Source organism: Papaver somniferum, chromosome 2 (assembly GCF_003573695.1).
Source record: "Papaver somniferum cultivar HN1 chromosome 2, ASM357369v1, whole genome shotgun sequence".
Lineage (NCBI taxonomy): Eukaryota > Viridiplantae > Streptophyta > Magnoliopsida > Ranunculales > Papaveraceae > Papaver > Papaver somniferum.
The window spans coordinates 106,905,077-106,927,731 of record NC_039359.1 but is presented as its reverse complement, the minus strand read 5'-3'; the positions used below and the strand labels follow the sequence as shown (position 1 = coordinate 106,927,731).

At 37.7% G+C, this 22,655-nt stretch overlaps 1 pseudogene; it reads right to left on the bottom strand.

The window, feature by feature from the left end:
* Nucleotides 1-215: 215 nt before the first annotated feature.
* The window catches only part of LOC113351731, a 36,401-nt pseudogene continuing 13,961 nt past the window's right edge, over nt 216-22,655 (bottom strand).

The window sequence follows — 22,655 nt, the reverse complement described above, 5'->3', positions numbered from 1 at the left end:
TATGTGCATATATGCAACACACGTCGACAACTTCTAATTTTAGTAAAATAGGAAAGTGATAATGCTAAAGGTGCATGAATCCTACTTTGAGTATTGAATATGGATATAGTCATATATTGTTTATCAACAAAAAAAAAAAACAAAAAAAAAAAAAAAAATGCAAGATGCAAAATAAAAGAAATAAACAGAGGAGTGGAGATCCTTAATAATACCATTTAAATGTTTTTTTTTCTGCGTTTCGACTTCAAATGGTGGAACCCAAAAAGGATACCCATAGTCAAGGTGTCAATTAAGTAGTCATGGCCTTTGTTCTTAACCGTTTCTGGTCCTAAATAATCTAATGTCCCACATATCATATGTCTCTTCTCACTTGAATGTGCAGACCATCCAAAATCCGCAACTTTCATTCGTCCCTGCAATAAAACGAAAAATCCAATCAAAATTGACCCCCTTATATTCATGCATAATTTCTACTAGCAATTGAACATTAAAAGGACCTACACCTACTTTGTCACACTTCTAAGATCTTGAACAAATCATGTGTTTGTTCCTATATCTCGATTAATATACAAATTATAGTTCATATACAACCACTATGACCTATCAGGATCCAAAACCTCAAACGACCAGACCATTACAAAAATTGACCCAACCACAACATTGCAAATGACAACAACCCTTTATCAAATACAAAATTCCCTTCAAAAGAAAAAAAAAACACAAACAAAATATTGTTTCTTTTCCTTGCTGACTATAAAACAATGATATCTTATTTTCGTTAAATGAACTACAAAAGAAAGTGAACCTTGAGCACCGAAGCGGAACGAAGCCATAGACCCACCCATACTAATGTAAATAAGAATGTCAAACCAGAAAAATTAATCAAAACAAAAATAAAAGAAAAGTAACACCCACACTGTCAATATTTCATATGGATTAGTAACTACCCATCAAAGTAGGCCTTGTTTTCTTACCTCGTTTTCACGAGACATCTAAGTGATTCAGTGAACCTAAATTTTCATTTCTTACTACGTAGCTCAAAATTGAAATGCTTAAATAGTTCTCTCCTGATTTATACAGTCTCATCTGTATCTTTCTAAGAAGCCAAGGTTTATTTTCCTTAATACCTAACTCTCAATCAAATAAACCTCCGTAATGTTTTATACTAGCAACAACAAACAATTTGCATACAAAATAATGAATAGCTACACTAGAAAATTAACTAGAGGACTCAACTTAGGAGGGGCCATCTGCACATAATTGAGTGTTATCTATGCTGATAGCTCAATTCATTAATTCACATCAAAAGCACGAAATTGGAAAATACAAGCAGATGCAATAGATCAACTTGAACCTGGAAAATGACAACATCCACAAACAAATTAAATATAAAGGTATAGAAATATTACCTTAATAACTTAATTCTCCTCAATAACCAGAAGAAAAGATCCACCTAATACCGGCGAATAAACAAAACACCTAAAACTAAATTCAATAGAGCCATAACACCAAAACTTCAATTCCCACAAACCAAAGAGAGTAACCGTGTAATTCCTCCTCATTTTAGCCACATCTCAAGCTTGAATTCCTCGACAAGCGATTCAAATACAGAGACACTCCGAAGTAAAAAGAAAAGACAAAAAATGAATAATTAACGAATTTCCATATGCATTCGGTATTCGAAAGATCAAAATCGTTTTCGAGTTCATCGATGAGATTAAAAAATGAATCCTAGAAGAGAGGCTCATCGACAGACTTAGGATTTGCAGCTGAGAAGAAACGAGTTAATTCAAAAAATCTCCTCTAAAATCTCTCTCGGTCTCTCTCTCTCTATCGCTCCCTCTCCTTCTCTCTAAATCTCTCCTGAACTTTGAGATCTAAATCGAAACAATTCAAAACGTTTTAACTTTGAAAGGGTAATTTTGGTACTGCGAAAATTTGGAAAATTTTGAATCGTTGTAAATTTGGACTAACTCGTCTAAATTTTGGACCAAACTGTTTACATGGGGATAATTTAGATTAATGAGTACTAGGCTTGGAAGCATAGGAGTAGAGCGCCCAAAGCCCACTAACTTTGGGACTAAACGTCAATTTCTACATTGGGGTGAGCACTTGTTCACTAATCCGCGGATTTAACCAGAGCCACCCGTATTTTTGCGGATGTATGCTTGAACAGCTTGCTAATAGGCAGGATGCGGATGAGATTTTTAAAACCCAACAAATTACAGATTGGGACTGAATGCAATTTTGAAAATTTGCTAGACATCCGTATATGTTAGATTAAGGACATTTGTATAACTTTTAGAAAATATATCGATAGTTTGGGAATTCTTAAGATATATGCTTTGAGTGTTCCATGGTACTTTTTATATTTATATACATATATTATATATATAATGCGTAGGTTTTATAAGAAGTCATCTATGTTAGCTTTATTTCTTCATTATAAATTTTAACTAAATCAAATCCATTGGATTATCAATATTTAATCCGTCCATCGGATGCGGATGCCAAATTTCAAATTTGTAATGAATTCGAATTGATGCAGATGAGGTAAAAACCGGCCCATACGGTCCATGTTCACCCCTAAATTGCCATATATAGGTTGTCTCTGCCCCTTGTCGCCGACCATCATGAACCATGCTATTATGGTATCTTAGAGTCCTAGGGTTAGGATTGAGTCGAGATTTTTAATCAAACTTACTAATGAACTAAATGAGTTTTAGGGTACTAACCTTAACTAGTCGTAAATTCATGGGTAGAGGTTTTTCGTAAAATCGTTCTGCAAATGAAGGAAACTTATAGATTTATAGACTATCCGATTCCACCATCTTAATGATGTGGAATTAAGGTCATAATATTTCACCATCCTTCCAAACCCAGCACCCTCGTTGGCTTACTTTATCGACATCGACCCGATGGCCTATCCACATATCAGTATTCCATGGCGAGGCACTATGCCAATACATAGTGCCACCCACTTTAATCTACCTATCTTATAGGTCGCCCCTTTATGAAAGCTTATAGGTCGTCGCTTCCATGAAATGAGTTTGGGTCATGGTGGTTGGGTGATACCCAAATGTTAAGGTACTGATCTTAACTCGTCATAAGTCGAGTGGCACACCTCATCTCTAAAACTATTCCACAACCTAAGGGAACCCATAACTTAAAAATTACCCAATAGTGCGTCATCTTAGTGACGTGGGACTAAGATATTAAAAATGAGTTATGATATGACACACTTAATTGGACTCGTCAAGCCCGCCTAGGATCAATCTACAAGAGCGTCCTGTTTCTGTCTCTATATGGAACAAGTAGGAGAACCATGTTAGACTTGTTGTCTCATACGATGTTAGTTAACGAGCATGTAAATTAACTTTTATTCTCGAGTAACTAAATGAAATTAACATTTTCAAAAATTAACGCTTCCAAAAAAATGTAAAAGACCCAATACTTATGATGAAGATAACACTAGTGATCACGATAAGGATCCGTTGTAAATAGTACATGTCATTAGTACGATATGCCTTATTTTGGTAAGGATATGAGGAGTATGGTCAGGAACCTCAAAATAGGCTAAAACCTTAACACTGCAAAGATAGACTTTTCGATTACTTTTATCTAAACATTGGTGAGTAACACATTATTCAGTGATTTCAAAGTTATCATAATAAGATTAACATTCGTGGTAAAGTCAACATTGACTTGTACTATGGTTGTCATCTGAACATTGATTTGAAATATAGTGACGGGTAACATAGCCGATGTTATACAATATAAAGTATTTGGGTGATGACATCAACAATCTGAGTTGGATATTTGTCGGTGTTGTAGGGTAAAAGTGGGTAGGAGGCTAGTCAAAGTCACAACAAGAGAAGGTTCCCGAAGATCCTTTTCCAAGTACAAATCCATTTCCTTTTATAACTATCTTTTTATTTCCTCATGTCGACATATGTCATTAGTCTAGTGAACTACTAAACTACCACTTTCCTCTTCCTCAAGTTACTATTGAGTAGGAAGTCCAAGATGATCAAGAATTCAAGCCACCTTTCCTTGGGCTTTGGGTTTAGGGTCATCCCAACTTCCTTAAAAATGGGTTGGGTTTAGTCCCCAAGTCCCCATTTCAGAGGGAGATGACCTGATGGATTTAGGGAACCCTCCTTTCTCCAGGGTTTTCCATTTTCATGTACCAACATTAGTCCCCTGACTATTTGACCATGTGTATAGCTTGGTCAACAGTCACCCAAGACGGTTGGCATTCGTATTGCTCATCTACTGTTCGTGCCTTAGGCGGTTGCATCACCTTAATACTTAAGCGACGTGGACAATAACTTATTTTGTAACTATCACACTTTTACCAGCCTATATACACATGCTAATTCCATTTCCCATTTTACTTAATTTGCTTCTATTCTTTCTTTCATTCCTTCATGCTTCCTCTTTGTTGGTTCTCTCCATCATGAGTAACGAGTCACCTAATTGAGGAGATGAGAACATGCCGATCCCTCTTACGGTGGATGATGCTTCTTATAACATATATGAGATATTGGTAAGTCAGGAACTCAAACATCTATTACAGTCGCCTGAAGCAAAAAATGATGCGCCGCTTTACTCTATGAGTGATGTCCTAATTATGTGCATGTTAAACCTCTACACATTTCCGCTCGCGTTGTCATCAAGAAGTTGGCTCATTCGTACCCAGGCGGACGTTGCTCCTACGGTTTCCCCGGAAGAGATCCCATTCTTTGTTGTTCATCGTGAGGATTATATTTTTACAGTAGTAAGCTTCGTTCATCTGCTGAATCATCTTCTGTGTGGGTGCCCTGGATCGGTTCCATATATTTTAATCCTTCTCATAAGGAAATTATTCGTTCCTTAAGGATAAACAATGTTATCTTTCCGCATCGAGATATAAAATGGTCTCGCATGATTATGAAAGTCTATTTCGCTTGGTTTGCTCATTGGATAAAGGGTTTTAATTTTTTTTTGTTTGATTGAGGGAAGGTGACTCTTACTTTAGAAGATGTGGTTGCTCTCACCGAGTCTTCCCATTCATGAAAAGCACCGCTACCTTGAGTCTTGTATCTGGAATGCTATGCTCCCATAGGATAAGGATTTGTATAATCACCTGATTATTTCTAAAACCAATTCGATAAATTTTAAGCTTTTCGGGGAAGTTAAAACTGAGGCTACTCGAGATTATGAGGGCGAGAAGGTTGATATTGTTACCAAGAAGAAGGGAAAGGCAAGAATGAATAACTCCCCCGCTCCTGCTGCTAAGAATCCTATCTCATCCAAGCTCATGTCCTAAGAGATTAAGGCTCATCCCAAGATAGCTTCTTTTGGAGACGCACCAGAAGAGATCGGGGAAATTAAGGAGGGTCACAAAGCTAAATCTAAGAAGCTATGCTCCTCTTACTCATTATGGGTGAAGTATTAGGCTTCTACTTCTTCATGTGAGAGGAATGGTTTTCCCCCGCGCGAGGGAAAGACTTCTCATGTGGAGCTAGTCGCATTCCTTATTTTTTGGTTATGCTATGACACTTTCGAGCGTAGTCCCCGAGACCCTATCAAGAATGAGTTTATTCCTCTCGCGGTATTGATTCCATGTGAGATTTCTTTTCTGATGGCTCCTATGTTTGGGTGGTTTGTATCATCACTTAGACCTGTTAGTTTCCGACATCCGCTGCGTAAATGACGCTCATGAGGTGGACACTTTTGTTCATGCTAATTTTCTCCAGGCGTGGGCTTGGGAACATTTTCCTTTTAACAAACCTCAACACATTATTCTTGATACGCTTTCTGACAAGGAATTGACTCTTTAGGATGGCACCAAAAATCCCATTATTCTTGATACGCTTCGTGACAAGGTCACACTTTGTACTAGTTGACTTCGGTGCTCCAATGGCCTGCTCTCTCACTTGCTTCATTAGTCCATATAACTCTTGACGTCGTTTAATAAACGTATCCAACTCTTTCTGCATTCCTTGAAGGTCCTGCTCGCTCGTGTTGATACCATATTTCCTTTGAGCGAATCAATATTTTTCTTTAGAACTTTGCCCCCTTGCGAGATGGGTGTTGAGACCACTGCACGGATGACTCCATCCTCATCATTGTCCACTCGTGCATCCTTTACTATTAAAATATCCATGTTGAGCGATAATCCGTTATTCTGATGTCACTGGTAATACATGGGAGCATCTTGCTGGACGAGAAATAAGCCTCTCCCACTGTGGTCGCACTGTTGTTAGGATAAAAGTGGGCAGGAGGCTAGTCCAAGTCACAACAAGTACATACCCAAAAAGAGAAGGGTCCCAGAGATCCTTTTCCAAGTACAATTTCCTTTCCTTTTATAACCATTTGTTTTTTTGCCTCATGTTGTCACATGTAATCAGTTTAGTAAATTACTAAACTACCACTTTCCTCTGCCTCAAGTTATTCTTGATGAGGACGTTCAAGATGACCAAGAAATCAAGCTACCTTTCCTTAGGCTTTAGGTTTGGGGGCAACCCAACTTCCTTAAAATGGGATTAGAATTAGTCCCCAATTTAAAGGGAGATGGATTTAGGGAACCCTTCTTTCTCTAGGATTTCCCATTTTCATGTACCAACTGTCAACACCAAACTTCTTTATAGATCAACGAAAATAATATATATAGTGACAACATAACTAAAGAATAAAATGGTGATAACATAATTAAGACTGTCAGAATGAAAAAATCTTCTTCGGTTTTATTTAATAACATCCCAGTTAAAAAGTTAAATATAATTAGTGATGCCTTTTCTGCATGGAACTACTTCTATTTTCTTTTTCATAACATTTCGCATGAAAAACTAAATATGACGAGTGATTTTTCAGATGGATACTAGAGATGTAAAACGTATCGTGCTGACATGTCTACGATACATCGATAAATAATATGGCGATAACATAAATACAAAATAAAATGACGACAACGAATTAAGGCTGTTAGAATGCATAAATCTTTTTCGTCTCTTTTTAATAACATACAGTTAAAAAGTTAACTATGATGAGGGATAATTTTTTGGATCCTAACCACTATTATTTTTTGTTTCATAATCAAGTATGACAAGGGATGATTTTCCAGGTCGCAATGTAAAAGGTGTCTTGCCAACACGTTTACGACAATATCACAATAACGAAGAATTCAAACACAACAAAACACATGATCTGACACGACAAATAAGTTTTAAAGTATTGTGTTGTGCCAGCCAATAGGCACATCCGCATGGCATTGATAAGCGCATGGCACACCACAGCCCGACACGCGAAAAAACATGTCATATGATGAGTTCCCACCCTAATGCCAAGGCCATTCTTCTTTCTCTTTTTCTTTTTATAGGACGGATGTCCCTAATCCAAACGGAACCCAAGTTGTAGCTGATGTGATTTGTAGATAGTGGTAAAAGTGGTTCGATTCTCAGACTTGTGAAGGATATTAATTAGACTTAAATTCTAATATTAAAATAGAAAACTCACTAAAAATTATAGCAAACTCAATCAAAGTTGATATCAATATTAAAAGAACACTAAGGCTAAGATTCCACTATTTTCCAAATTCAAAGTGATTTAATCCAATATTTATATTCATGCAATTTTTTTCGTTCAATTTGATTCTAAACTATTGCAACAAGTAGATTCTCAAAATAACAAGTGTAAATCCGAAGCATAGAACATCAAAAACCTAGGTCCAAGCATGCTCTATCAAAAGAAATAACAATTGCTTAACAAGAATCATTCAAACAATTTTCACTCAAGGCAAAACAATCATAAAAATAATTGCGATAAATAAATAAATAAGAATATACCATTTTTTGTTGGAAAAATAGCTTCCTCTATCGCCTCAACAATGGGGTTTAGCTCCTCATATTAATCACTTGCTCAAAATACATGTTTGTTGCTCAAAAGTTGATTAAAAGAGTGAAAGGTGTAAAGAAGCTGATTTGCAACAGCGTGAAAGTGTTACAGATCTCTGGTACAAAGAGGAACAATGATTATTGTTGTATATAAACGTTACTTATCTTCTGTTGTTAAATAACGACAGTTTTCTGCGACAGTTGCTTGTGCGTCAATGTTCTTCGTGTTCTTCCTTTTCAGCAGCGGCAACAACAGAAACAGAGTTTGATAAAACTCTGATTTCTTCTTCTCTGGCTCTCCTCAGGTCCCCAAACTCTCGACACCCCTTCTATATGACCCAAACAATCTATTTATGTCAAAAATACCAATTAAATATCTCCCAAATCTTCCAAAATCTCTTCTCCTCTCTTCACGACAAAGTTGCGGCAATTTCTTGTTTTAGAATTTCTACACGTTTCTGAGCTTTCCTTTTTATTCTAAACTCTTCCTTAGATAGATACAAATCTTTGGGAAGGTTTACAACACTTTAATCTCTCTAAAATTCCCTAAAACAGGTCACACACGTGACTTTCCATATTTTTTGTTGTGATAAAAATCCGTCGATTGAGCCCAGTCTAATCGATTTCAACACCCATATCAGATTCCTAGACCCATAAGGAGTCTATCCTATGAAAATCAGAGGTTTAATCGACCTCAAACTCCTCCAAATCATGAACCCTAAATCTGCCAGAACTGCGAAGATATTTCCCGCCAAAACTTGGTTTTTGAAATGTTGAAGATGGTTGCCCCTTATCCAGGGTAAGGGTACGATTAGCAGCTTCCTGGAAATGGGATGCCCCTTAGTAATTAGGTTACCCCTTATCCAAAGTGAGACTCCGAATAGAAAATGTCATCAGGGTACTTTCCGACAAATTTTCGAGCCAATTTTTTCCATAAATGTTTATTGGCAAAAAATACCTACAAATAAATAAAACACCATAATAAGTACAAAAATGGGCTTTTTAATAAAGTAGCCAACTTTTATAAATATATTTTAGAAAATGACCGTTTTTTTGAATCATTATATAAACTGGCCGAGTTTGACTTTTTCCGTCCGTTTTTTTAAAAAAACGGGTAACAGCAGTTAACGGCCTACATGACAGTTATCCCACTATTAAAAAGACGTCTTAGTCCCTCCCAGTGCTAATGAGTTGAACCTGCAAATAAACGAGTCACTACTGAGTTGATAAGGCTTCCTTTCAAAACTTTCCACAAACAGATGGTGTGCGCAAAACTGGTGATGTAGAGGTGTCTCTTCTAGTGGTATTTGCGCAACCTTTTGTAGCTTTATCACCTGCAATTTCGAATTGGATAACTACCCAACAATCCTTGATATACAAAAACTCTAAAAACTTCAAAAACACATACATCTGATCATTGTAAACCGACGGGAACATCAACAGTTGCCAACTGATTTTCCGGCAGCCAAACAAACTCAAATCTTGACCTAAACGTCGTACCATTTCCTTCCTCGTTTTAGTGCTGAATCCGAATTCATAAATAGATTTCGATGCAGCAACTGTTGAAACATACATTCTAATCATTCATAATCTCTAACGGCTTCACCAGCCGTTACCACTGATCACCGAAATCAATGAAAACGACTTAAGTTCTGAGTTGTTTCAAGGCTTCAAGGCCATACACATCCGGACCAAATAGGAAAATCACTTTGCACCCAACGTTTATCTCCAGTTACTAAATTCGAGTCCTAACTCCTCCAAATTTGACCACAAACCATGGAAGCAACGTTTGGTGTTATTTCCAATTAATTCACACTGGGTGGTTACCAGTTTATTTTCATTTTACTTTACTCGCCACACTTCCTGACCCTTTATCTACCATATCATTTGAATTAGACCCATTACTCTCAAGCCTAATTCTATCAGTATTACTTCTCCGGCTTCATCATCTCCCAACCCCATTAATCATAAACCAATTACACTTATAAGATTCCTCTTTTTTAGATTACTTAACACCACTCACATCTAAAGCATCAAATACCCAAACTTAGAATCACCATTCGTCTTTCATCAGAAAATTAAACAAAAAAAAAATACAATTTTATCATGTAAATGAAATCAGTGAAGAAATGAGAATGGAGATGATGATGGGATTGAAGATCTCGGAGAACATTTATTCTTCTCAAAACTTCTTAGAGTTGAGAGAGACAGAAACGAAGCGAAGAAATGAAATGAGGCTGAGAAGGATACTCGTGTAATTTCGATGTGAAAAATTGACTTAATCAACTTGGTAGACCATTCTAGTGGGTCCAGGTGTTATATCTAACAGAATGGCCACTTTATAAAAGATTTAAAATTTTTGGCCGGTTCATTAATTATATGGACGGAAGCTGGCCAGTTTATTAATTTGCCCTACAAAAATAAGCCCTTACAATATATAGAATCGAAACAAATCGGACACAAAAATGTGTCTATCAAATACCCCCAAACCTATTATTTGCTAGCCTCGAGCAAAAATAGAATAGAAATAAAATCCTAACTCACTGTCGCAGGCATCGTCGATTGCATTTAGCGTATGCAATAAGCCTTTAAACCCCTAGGTGTCCCTAGTGGCGGAGTGTTATCTCCGGAGGGCTTACTAGAGGTATACCCACAAAACCTTTATACTCCTGACCCTAGCTATCTACACAGAACCTTGGAAGGCACTAAAGAATTTCCTTGGTTGGCATACTTATTGACTACAGGAGGAAGTACCCTGATGCGAAATTCCAATTGTTGTACACGAGTTCGCACTCAAGCATACTAAAATTCATATGCAGTGACAGAGCTCTACTCAGATAGTCGCACTATGGACATCAATATTCGGAGTCAAAACTAATCACATGGATAGATCAAGAAGATGGATATAGAAAAACATAGATGGTTTTGATGTTTACTAGGTGAACGGTGTTTCTCATATCTGTCTGAAGGCCTCCGCCAAAGTGAACCTATACTAATGGACTGAGATACTAGTCTGACTAATATCAACACACTGGCATATACAAGGGTACCAGTGATTGATAATCCTAACTCTAGGTCAACACACTGGCATATACAAGGGTTCCAGTGGTCGACTTTATTGAATTTATTCCAGTTGTTCTGATGGTCTGGTCTCAATTTCTCTTTTTTTTTTTATATATATATATCTCAATCACTCTAATTCACCATAGCATTGGTAACAACTTGAATCGTGAGCCCCACCGAATCACTTAGAGAAACATAGTTTAAAAACAAAAAAAAAATAAAAACAGAAGTGAAAAGGACTCAACGAGATATGGTGAACTATCATGTTATTTCTAACACCTGAGCTCTGTGCTTTTATGAATAGACTCTTTAGATGTTTCTATCTAGTCAGATTGGTTCCTCAACTCCTACAACCAAAATGCTTCCATCCACTTAGATTGGTTAGTGCCATCCTTAATAGGGATAAATTTCTAGGCTCTGGAGTTTATTTATTGCAACTAAAAGGTAACAAAAAGTTCTACCCCACCCCCAAACTTAAATCTAACATTGTACTCAATGTTTCTAATTAAAGAACAGTACCAAAAATATAAGTAACATGAGGAAATAGTAAAGAGAGAAGTCGGAAAGATAGTACATGGGTGAAGTGTAACCAAAAACCTACAAAAATATTATACAACATACAAAATCGCCTCGATGGTCAATCAAGGTAAACAGGGTCCTCCAGAGGGACCTCCTCAACATCACCTGTAGGAAAAGGCTCTAAAAAGGGCTTCAATCGCTGACCGTTAACCTTCGAAGAACTACTACCATCTGGTGTCTCAATATCAACAGCGCCATGAGGAAAAACAGTACGGACCACAAAAGGACCGGTCCACCGAGAGCGCAACTTCCCGGGGAATAGATGCAAACGAGTATCATACAGAAGAACTTTTTGACCTGGAGAAAATGACTTTCGCAAAATATTCCTATCATGCACAAGTTTCATTTTGTTCTTATACTCCTTAGCACTATCGTATGTATCTCTACGAATCTCGTCCAACTCATTGAGCTGGAGCTTTCTTTGAGCTCCTGCCTTGTCAAGTGAAAAGTTTAAGTTCTTAATAGCCCAATAGGCTCGATGCTCTAACTCAACAGGCAGGTGACATCCCTTGCCAAACACTAAACGATAAGGTGACATTCCAATGGGTGTCTTAAACGCAGTACGGTAAGCCCATAAGGCATCAGTAAGCCTCGACGACCAGTCTTTCCTGTTTGGATTAACTGTTTTATCTAGAATACGTTTAATTTCCCTATTGGAAACCTCTACCTGACCACTAGTCTGAGGGTTATATGGGGCTGCTATTTTATGGGTAATACCGTATTTTTTCATTAAAAGAGCAAACGGTCTATTACAAAATTGTGAACCTCCATCACTAATTATAGCTCGCGGCGTACCAAAACGTGTAAGTATATTCTCTTTCAAAAACTGGACTACGACCCTGTGGTCATTCGTTTTACACAGAACCGCCTCAACCCACTTAGACAGATAGTCTACAACGACAAGTATGTAAAGATAACCAAACGAAATAGTAAATGGACCCATAAAATCTTTGCCCCACACATCAAAGACCTCAATCACTAAAATAGGGTTCAAAGGCATCATATTTCTACGGGAAATGGTTCCTAACTTCTGGCAACGCTCACAAGAAACACAATGACTATGGGAATCTTTAAACAATGAAGGCCAGTAAAATCCACACTGCAAAATCTTAGCAGCAGTCTTCTTAGCACTAAAATGACCCCCACATGCATGTTCATGACAAAAGGAGATAATACTAGACTGGTCACTCTCAGATACAGATCTCCTAATAATCTGGTCCGGGCAATACTTAAACAGATAAGGATCGTCCCAAAAGAAATGCTTAACCTCGGATAAAAACCTAGAACGATCTTGCTTACCCCAGTGTTGAGGCTTTCGACCAGTAACAAGATAATTCACTATATTTGCATACCAAGGTGATTGGGAAACAGAGAACAATTGTTCATCAGGAAAACTGTCCCTTATAGGAAGGGAATTATTAGGGGAACTAACAACTAGCCTAGACAAGTGGTCTGCTACTACATTCTCTGCACCCCTTTTGTCTCTAATGTCTGGACAAAATTATTGTAACAAAAGGATCCATCTAATCAATCTAGGTTTGGTATCCTTCTTAGACAAAAGGTATTTCAAAGCAGCATGATCAGTATAGATTACGATCTTAGAACCTAATAAATAGGATCTAAACTTATCCAAGGCAAACACGATGGCTAGCAAGCATAGTAAATCACATGGAGTAATTTGTTTTCTCGCTGACCTAGCACAACGCCTATAGCATAATCTGAAGCATCACACATAATTTCAAAGGGTAGGTTCCAGTTAGGTGTCTGGACTATCGGGGCAGTAGTGAGTAAAGTTTTAAGCTTCTCAAAATCCTATAAACAAGCATCATCAAAGACAAACTTAACATCTTTTGCAAGCAAATTGCAAAGAGGTCTAGAAATCAAGCTAAAATCCTTAATGAATCGACGGTAAAAACCTGCATTCCCTAAGAATGACCTAATATCTTTTACGGTTTTTGGGACCTGTAATGTCTTAATAAGGTCAACTTTGGCTTTGTATACCTCTATACCCTTTGAAGAAACGATGTGCCCTAATACAATTCCTGATTTAACCATGAAATGACATTTTTCCCAATTAAGCACTAATTTTTTTTCCTTACACCTAGTCAACACTAATGTCAAACGATGCAAGCACTCATCGAAAGATGAACCAAACACTGAAAAATCATCCATAAAGACCTCTAAAAACCGTTCTACCATGTCAGAAAATATGCTCATCATGCAACGCTGAAAAGTCGCAGGGGCATTACAAAGCCCGAAAGGCATGCGTCTATACGCAAAGGTATCAAAGGGACAGGTAAAAGTGGTTTTCTCTTGGTCTTTTGGGGAAATAACGATCTAATTATAACCGGAGTAGCCATCTAAGAAGCAATGGTGACTATGTCCAGGTAATCGCTCTAGCATTTGGTCGATAAAAGGAAGGGGAAAGTGATCCTTCCTTGTGACCTTGTTCAATTTCCTATAGTCAATACATACACGCCATCCCGTGGTCACTCGGGTTGGGATTAATTCATTATTATCATTCTGGACTACAGTGATACCTGATTTCTTGGGGACAACCTGAACAGGGCTGACCCACTTACTGTCTGAAATTGGGTAAATAATACCCGCATCTAACAACTTAAGCACCTCTTTTCGAACTACCTCTTTCATGTTAGGGTTCAGTCGACGTTGCATCTCCCTAGAAGGTTTGGAGTCCTCCTTTAAATGAATCTGATGTATAATGTCTGCTATAGTCCACCCTAAAGCTTCCTTATTGTCTTGAAGTATATTTACTAGCCTAATTTCCTGATCACTATCCAAATCGGAAGCTACAATCACAGGTAAAGTCTCATATGGGCCTAAAAACACATACTTTAGAGTATCGGGTAGTGGTTTAAGGTCCAACTTTGGGGGCTCTTCTAAAGAAGGAATTAGGGTAGTCTCAGAAACTGGTAACGGTTCGAACCTAGCTTTCCATCTATCAGTATCTAACACAGGGGTTGAATCTAATAGAGCATTCACCTGTTCAATAGTGCTATCGTCGTCAAAATCTAAACCAAAATGGGATAGACAACTTTCTAATGGGTCTTCAGACAAAATGTTTGGCAATGACTCCTGAACTAAGGCTTCTATCATGTTCACATCTTCAACACATGTGTCATCTAGCTCATGAGGTTGCTTACTGACATTAAAAATGTTCATCTCCATAGTCATATTACCAAAAGATAAACTCATCACACCATTTCGACAGTTAATGATCGCATTAGACGTAGCTAAAAATGGGCGACCTAAAATCACAGGTATCTGGTTCTCTGGGTCAGGGATAGGTTGGGTATCTAGGACCACGAAATCCAATGGATAAATAAACTTGTCGACCTCAATAAGAACATCCTCGATAACACCTCGAGGGATTTTAACAGACCTATCAGCTAACTGCAGTGTCATCTGAGTAGGTTTCATTTCACCAAGTCCTAGCTGTAAGTATACATGGAGTGGCAGTAAGTTCACACTGGCTCCTAAGTCAAGTAAAGCTTTTTCTACCCGGAAGTTACCTATTGTGCAAGCAATGGTAGGAGAACCTGAGTCTTTGTACTTTGGAGTTGTGGTGTTCTGAATGATTGAACTTACGTGACTAGCTAAAAAGGATTTCTTATGGACGCTAAGTTTTCGCTTTCGCGTACACATATCCTTAAGGAACTTGGCATAAACATGAGTTTGCCTAATTGCATCTAATAAATGAAGGTTTATGGTAACTTTCTTAAAAACCTCCACTATGTCATTAAAGTTCGATTCCTTCTTTGTTGGTACTAATAGCTGAGGAAATGGGGCTGTAGGCATAAAATCAGACCTTTCAGGAACCGAATTCACATCATCAGAAGCTTTATCAGTCTCTTCAGCTACTGGTCCTGAGAGGTTAGATCCTGAGGGGTGAACTACAGTATGTTCACTATCGGGCATGGTTACCTTATTGTCTACAACTCTACCACTTTTAAGGGTTCTAACAGCATTCAATTGATTCGATGGTTTTGCACCTAATTCATGAACTCCTCTAGGGTTGGGTTGTGTTTGACTAGGAAACTTACCATTTTCTCTCAAAGAATCACTTATCAGACCAACCTGGGTTTTTAACTCGGAGATAGCCTAACTTTTTTCTTGTCCTATCCTGTTACTAGCTTGTAGACACTGTTCTACGGATAACTGAAATTTTGCAGTTTGCTGAGTTAACAAGGCGAGAGATTCCTCTAAACTTAGGATTTTCTTATCTGACTGATTCTGAAACTGAGCTAGTCCTGAAGGATTCTTAGTATAGCCAAAACCTGGGGGAGCATTAGAATTACTAAAGTGACCTTGACTTTGGCCCTTAGACCACGAAAGGTTCGGATGGTTTCTCCAACCAGGATTATAGGTTTCTAAATATGGGTCAATCTTTTGACAGTTATCAAATCTAGTGTTATTATAAAGAGCATTGGCTTGCTCTTCAATATTCTGGCCTTCCCAAAAAGGCTCTGCTCTACCACTAGTCTGGCCCACTTCTAAGGCCTCTAACCTTTTTGTTATAGCAGCAATTTTGGCATCTGATTCATAACCTCCTTATACCCTATTAAAGTTTCCTCTACTTAAAAGAATTGTTTTCTGGGGTGCCCTACTATTTTCCCATTGATGGGTTTTTTCGGCGATTTCATTAAATAATTCCATCGCCGCATCAACAGTTTGGTTTTCAAATCCATCAGTGCATAGAGACTCAACCATGGTCGTTGTGGAATAATCTAAACCTTCTTAAAGGATCTGAACTAGCCTAACCTTTTCTAAACCATGATTAGGACACTGGGATAATAAATCATTGAACCTTTCCAAATACCTATATAAAGATTCTCCCTCTTGTTGTGAAAATGTGCATATTTGCGTCCTAATAGACGATGTTTTGTTCCCAGGGAAAAACTTATTGAAAAAGGCAGATGTAAGTTGTTCATATGTCTCAATTGACTCGGAGTCCAAAATATATAGCCACGACTTGGCCTTATCTTTCAGGGAAAATGGGAATAACCTAACTTTCAAAGCATCATCATCCAAGCCTCTAATTCTTAGAGTACTACAAATTTCCTCAAAATCCCTAACATGGTAATAAGGGTTTTCATTTTCTTTCCCTAAAAAGATTGGGAGCATTTGTAAAGTCCCAGGTTTCAGTTCATAGGGTGCCTCCGTTTCAGCTAACTTAATACACGAAGGACGAGTAGTCCTAGTTGGATTCAACAAAGCTTTCAAAGTTGCCATTTCTGGCACTATCGGAGAAACAGGGATTCTCTCCTCAGTCAAAGGACGTTCAAAAACAGACTCTTCAAAAGTCGGACTTTCTAGATTAAGGTAATCGAGACGCTTCGAACTACTAGGTTTCTCTTTAAAAAATCTACCTAGTGCGTCTCTTTTACGTTCAGGCATACAATAGAATTTTCTAAATTGGAAGGGTAAGCAAACACATATCAAGGCCGACTCAACCAAATCAAACCTATTGATTTCTAGCAAACAAAAAGCATGATGGCTCCACTTAGATTGTTTCTAGACCAGCTTCTAATCCTTCGAGTGGGAATTCGTTACAATTTAAGTAAACCCCTCTGGAATCAATCCGAGTTAACGTAAGTTGAATAGAGGCGAGGGAAGCTCGGTGGAGCTTTGATACCCAAAGCCTCACCGGTATTACAAGGCGGCGCAGTCACGCATTCAACTTACAGAAACCGTCAAGAACTTCGAAGTATGCTTAAAAGAGTAACCAATATTTTTCGAATGACTTTCCTGTTAAGCTCGTTACCCTATCGGTCTCGTTCTAGTCAAAATTTTAGGCTTAGGTTCGCGTAGGTTACGTATTCCTAAAGCGGGCTAGAAGAGAACAGTGATGAAATCCGAACCCTTATCTCATATAGCCAGGCCTTTCCCTTTACTAGAAAAATAAATGTTTGTATTCAGTCCTCAACATATATGCATACGAAGGAGTCCAGTAACTCGCTGAGAGGGGATTCGCGAGTGTTTAGAATCTTACCTCCCGTTCCAGACGGGGGATGAATCGGTTGTAGTCGACTCGGGCCACTGACTCCGATGTCTAGTGTACGAACCCAAGGTGCATAGACAATATCGTAATTGTCCTCCTTCTCTGCAAACAGTTTATATTTAAAGTACCCTTCCGTAGGGTAATAAAAAAAATAATGTCCCAAAGTCCAAAAGTCCAAAAGTCCAAAAAAAGTAAAGAAAAATTACAAAAATAATAAACCCTAATACAGTTTTTTTTTTCTAAAAGAAAATAAACAAACCCTAAACTAAAATTGTCTTCTTTTCTGTTCTTTTTGCTTTAATCTTTAGCTCCAAGTCTTTATGAAATCACCAAACTCTTTGGCTCAATTTTCTCTATGATCCAGAACCTGTAGACACAAGATAAATACCCAAAAACATAAAAAAGGACAAAAATAATAAAAAAAATAAAAAAAAAAATAAAATAAATAAAAAAATAAAAATCTAAAAAAACCCTAAAAACAAGTCCGCGTCGGCGGCGCCAAAAATTGATGTGATTTGTAGATAGTGGTAAAAGTGGTTCGATTCTCAGACTTGTGAAGGATATTAATTAGACTTAAATTCTAATATTAAAATAGAAAACTCACTAAAAATTATAGCAAACTCAATCAAAGTTGATATCAATATTAAAAGAACACTAAGGCTAAGATTCCACTATTTTCCAAATTCAAAGTGATTTAATCCAATATTTATATTCATGCAATTTTTTTCATTCAATTTGATTCTAAACTATTGCAACAAGTAGATTCTCAAAATAACAAGTGTAAATCCGAAGAATAGAACATCAAAAACCTAGGTCCAAGCATGCTCTATCAAAAGAAATAACAATTGCTTAACAAGAATCATTCAAACAATTTTCACTCAAGGCAAAACAATCATAAAAATAATTGCGATAAATAAATAAATAAGAATATACCACTTTTTGTTGGAAAAATAGCTTCCTCTATCGCCTCAGCAATGGGGTTTAGCTTCTCATATTAATCACTTGCTCAAAATACATGTTTGTTGCTCAAAAGTTGATTAAAAGAGTGAGAGGTGTAAAGCAGCTGATTTGCAATAGCGTAAAAGTGTTACAGATCTCTGGTACAAAGAGCGTCCTGTTTCCGTCTCTATATGGAACAAGTAGGAGAACCATGATAGACTTGTTGTCTCATACGATGTTAGTTAACGAGCATGTAAATTAACTTTTATTCTCGAGTAACTAAATGAAATTAACATTTTCAAAAATTAACGCTTCCATAAAAATGTAAAAGACCCAATACTTATGATGAAGATAACACTAGTGATCACGATAAGGATCCGTTGTAAATAGTACATGTCATTAGTACGATATGCCTTATTTTGGTAAGGATAGGAGGAGTATGGTCAGACACCTCAGAATAGGCTAAAACCTTAACACTACAAAGATGGACTTTTCGAATACTTTTATCTAAACATTGGTGAGTAAAACATTATTCGGTGCTTTCAAAGTTATCATAATAAGATTAACATTACTGGTAAAGTCAACATTGACTTGTACTACGGTTGTCATCTGAACATTGATTTGAAATATAATGACGGGTAACATAGCCGATGTTATACAATATAAAGTATTTGGGTGATGACATCAATAATCTGAGTTGGATATTTGTCGGTGTTGTAGGGTAAAAGTGGGTACGAGGCTAGTCAAAGTCACAACAAGAGAAGGTTCCCAAAGATCATTTTCCAAGTACAAATCCATTTCCTTTTATAACTATCTTTTTATTTCCTCATGTCGACACATGTCATTAGTCTAGTGAACTACTAAACTACCACTTTCCTCTTCCTCAAGTTACTATTGAGTAGGAAGTCCAAGACAATCAAGAATTCAAGCTACCTTTCCTTGGGCTTTGGATTTAGGGGCATCCCAACTTCCTTAAAAAGGGGTTGGGTTTAGTCCCAAAGTCCCCATTTCAGAGGGAGATGACCTGATGGATTTAGGGCACCCTCCTTTCTCCAGGGTTTTCCATTTTCATGTACCAACATTAGTCCCTTGACTATTTGACCATGTGTATAGCTTGGTCAACAGTCACCCAAGACGGTTGGCATTCGTACTGCTCCTCTACTGTTCGTGCCTTAGGCGGTTGCATCACCATAATACTTAGACGTGGACAATAACTTATTTTGTAACTATCGCACTTTTACCAGCCTATATACACATGCTAAGTCCATTTTCCATTTTACTTAATTTTGTTCTATTCTTTCTCTCATTCCTTCACGCTTCCTCTTTGTTGGTTCTCTCCATCATGAGTAACGAGTCACCTAATTGAGGAGATGAGAACACGCCGATCCCTCTTACGGTGGATGATGCTTCTTATACCATATATGATATATTGGCAAGTCAGGAACTCAAACATCTATTACCGTCGCCTGAAGCAAAAAATGATGTGACGCTTTACTCTATGAGTGATGTCCTAATTATGTGCATGTTAAACCTCAACGCATTTCCGCTCGCGTTGTCATCAAGAAGTTGGCTCATTCGTACCTAGCGGACGTTGCTCCTACGGTTTCCCCGGAAGAGATCCCATTCTTTGTTGTTCATCGTGAGGATTATATTTTTACAGTAGTAAGCTTCGTTCATCTGCTGACTCATCTTCTGTGTGGGTGCCCTGGATCGGTTCCATATATTTTAATCCTTCTCATAAGGAAATTATTCGTTCCTTAAGGATAGACAATGCTATCTTTCCGCATCGAGATATAAAATGGTCTAGCATGATTATGAAAGTCTATCTCGCTTGGTTTGCTCATTGGATAAATGTTTTGATTTTTTTTTCTTTGCTTGAGGGAAGGTGACTCTTACTTTAGAAGATGTGGTTGCTCTCACAGAGTCTCCCCATTCATGAAAAGCACCGCTACCTTGAGTCTTGTATCCGGAATGCTGTGCTCCCAGAGGATAAGGATTTGTATAATCACCTGATTATTTCTAAAACCAATTCGATAAATTTTAAGCTTTTCGGGGAAGTTAAAATTGAGGCTACTCGAGATTATGAGGGCGAGAAGGTTGATATTGTTACCAAGAAGAAGGGAAAGGCAAGAATGAATAACTCCCCCGCTCCTGCTGCTAAGAATCCTATCTCATCCAAGCTCATGTCCTAAGAGATTAAGGCTCATCCCAAGATAACTTCTTTTGGAGACGCACCAGAAGAGACCGGGGAAATTAAGGAGGGTCACAAAGCTAAGTCTATGAATCTATGCTCCTTTTACTCATTATGGGTGAAGTATTAGGCTTCTACTTCTTCAGGTGAGAGGAATAATTTTCCCCCGCGCGATGGAAAGACTTATCATGTGGAGCTAGTCGCATTCCTTATTTTTTGGTTATGCAATGACACTTTCGAGCGTAGTCCCCGAGACGCTATCAAGAATGAGGTGATTCCTCTCGCGGTATTGATGCCGTGTGAGATTTCTTTTCTGATGGCTCCTATGTTTGGGTGGTTTGTATCATCACTTAGACCTGTTAGTTTCCGACATCCGATGCGTAAATGACGCTCATGAGGTGGACACTTTTGTTCATGCTAATTTTCTTCAGGCGTGGGCTTGGGAACATTTTCCTTTTAACATACCTCAACACATTATTCTTGATACGCATTCTGACAAGGAATTGACTCTTTAGGATGGCACCAAAAATCCCATTATTCTTGATACGCTTCGTGACAAGGTCACACTTTGTACTAGTTGACTTCGGTGCTCCAATGGCCTGCTCTCTCACTTGCTTCATTAGTCCATATAACTCTTGACGTCGTTTAATAAACGTATCCAACTCTTTCTGCATTCCTTGAAGGTCCTGCTCGCTCGTGTTGATACCATATTTCCTTTGAGTGAATCAATATTTTTCTTTAGAACTTTGCCCCCTTGCGAGATGGGTGTTGAGACCACTGCACGGATGACTCCATCCTCATCATTGTCCACTCGCGCATCCTTTACTATTAAAATATCCATGTTGAGCGATAATCCGTTATTCTGATGTCACTGGTAATACATGGGAGCATTTTGCTGGACGAGAAATAAGCCTCTCCCACTGTGTTCGCACTGTTGTTAGGCTAAAAGTGGGAAGGAGGCTAGTCCAAGTCACAACAAGTACATACCCAAAAAGAGAAGGGTCCCAGAGATCCTTTTCCAAGTACAATTTCCTTTCCTTTAATAACCATTTGTTTTTTGCCTCATGTTGTCACATGTCATCAGTTTAGTAAATTAATAAACTACCACTTTCCTCTTCCTCAAGTTATTCTTGATGAGGACGTTCAAGATGACCAAGAAATCAAGCTACCTTTCCTTATGCTTTAGGTTTGGGGGCAACCCGACTTCCTTAAAATGGGATTACACTTAGTCCCCAATTTAAAGGGAGATGGATTTAGGGAACCCCTCTTTCTCTAGGATTGCCCATTTTCATGTACCAACTGTCAACGCCAAACTTTTTTATAGATCAACGAAAATAATATATATAGTGACAACATAACTAAAGAATAAAATGGTGATAACATAATTAAGACTGTCAGAAAGCAGAAATGTTCTTCGGTTTTATTTAATAACATCCCAGTTAAAAAGTTAAATATAATTAGTGATGCCTTTTCTGCATGAAACTACTTCTATTTTCTTTTCAATAACATTCCGCATGAAAAACTAAATATGACGAGTGATTTTTCAGATGGAAACTAGAGATGTAAAACGTATCGTGCTGACATATCTACGATACATCGATAAATAATATGGCGATAAAATAAATACAAAATAAAATGACGACAATGAATTAAGGTTGTTAGAATGCATAAATCTTTTTCTGCTCTTTTTAATAACATACAGTTAAAAAGTTAACTATGATGAGGGATAATTTTTTGGATCCTAACCACTATTATTTTTTGTTTCATAATCAAGTATGACAAGGGATGATTTTCCAGGTCGCAATGTAAAAGGTGTCGTGCCAACACGTTTACGACATTATCATAATAACGAAGAATTCAAACACAACAAAACACATGATCTGACACGACAAATAAGTTTTAAAGTATTGTGTTGTGCCAGGCAATAGGCACATCCGCATGGCATTGATAAGCGCATGGCACAACACAGCCCGACACACGAAAA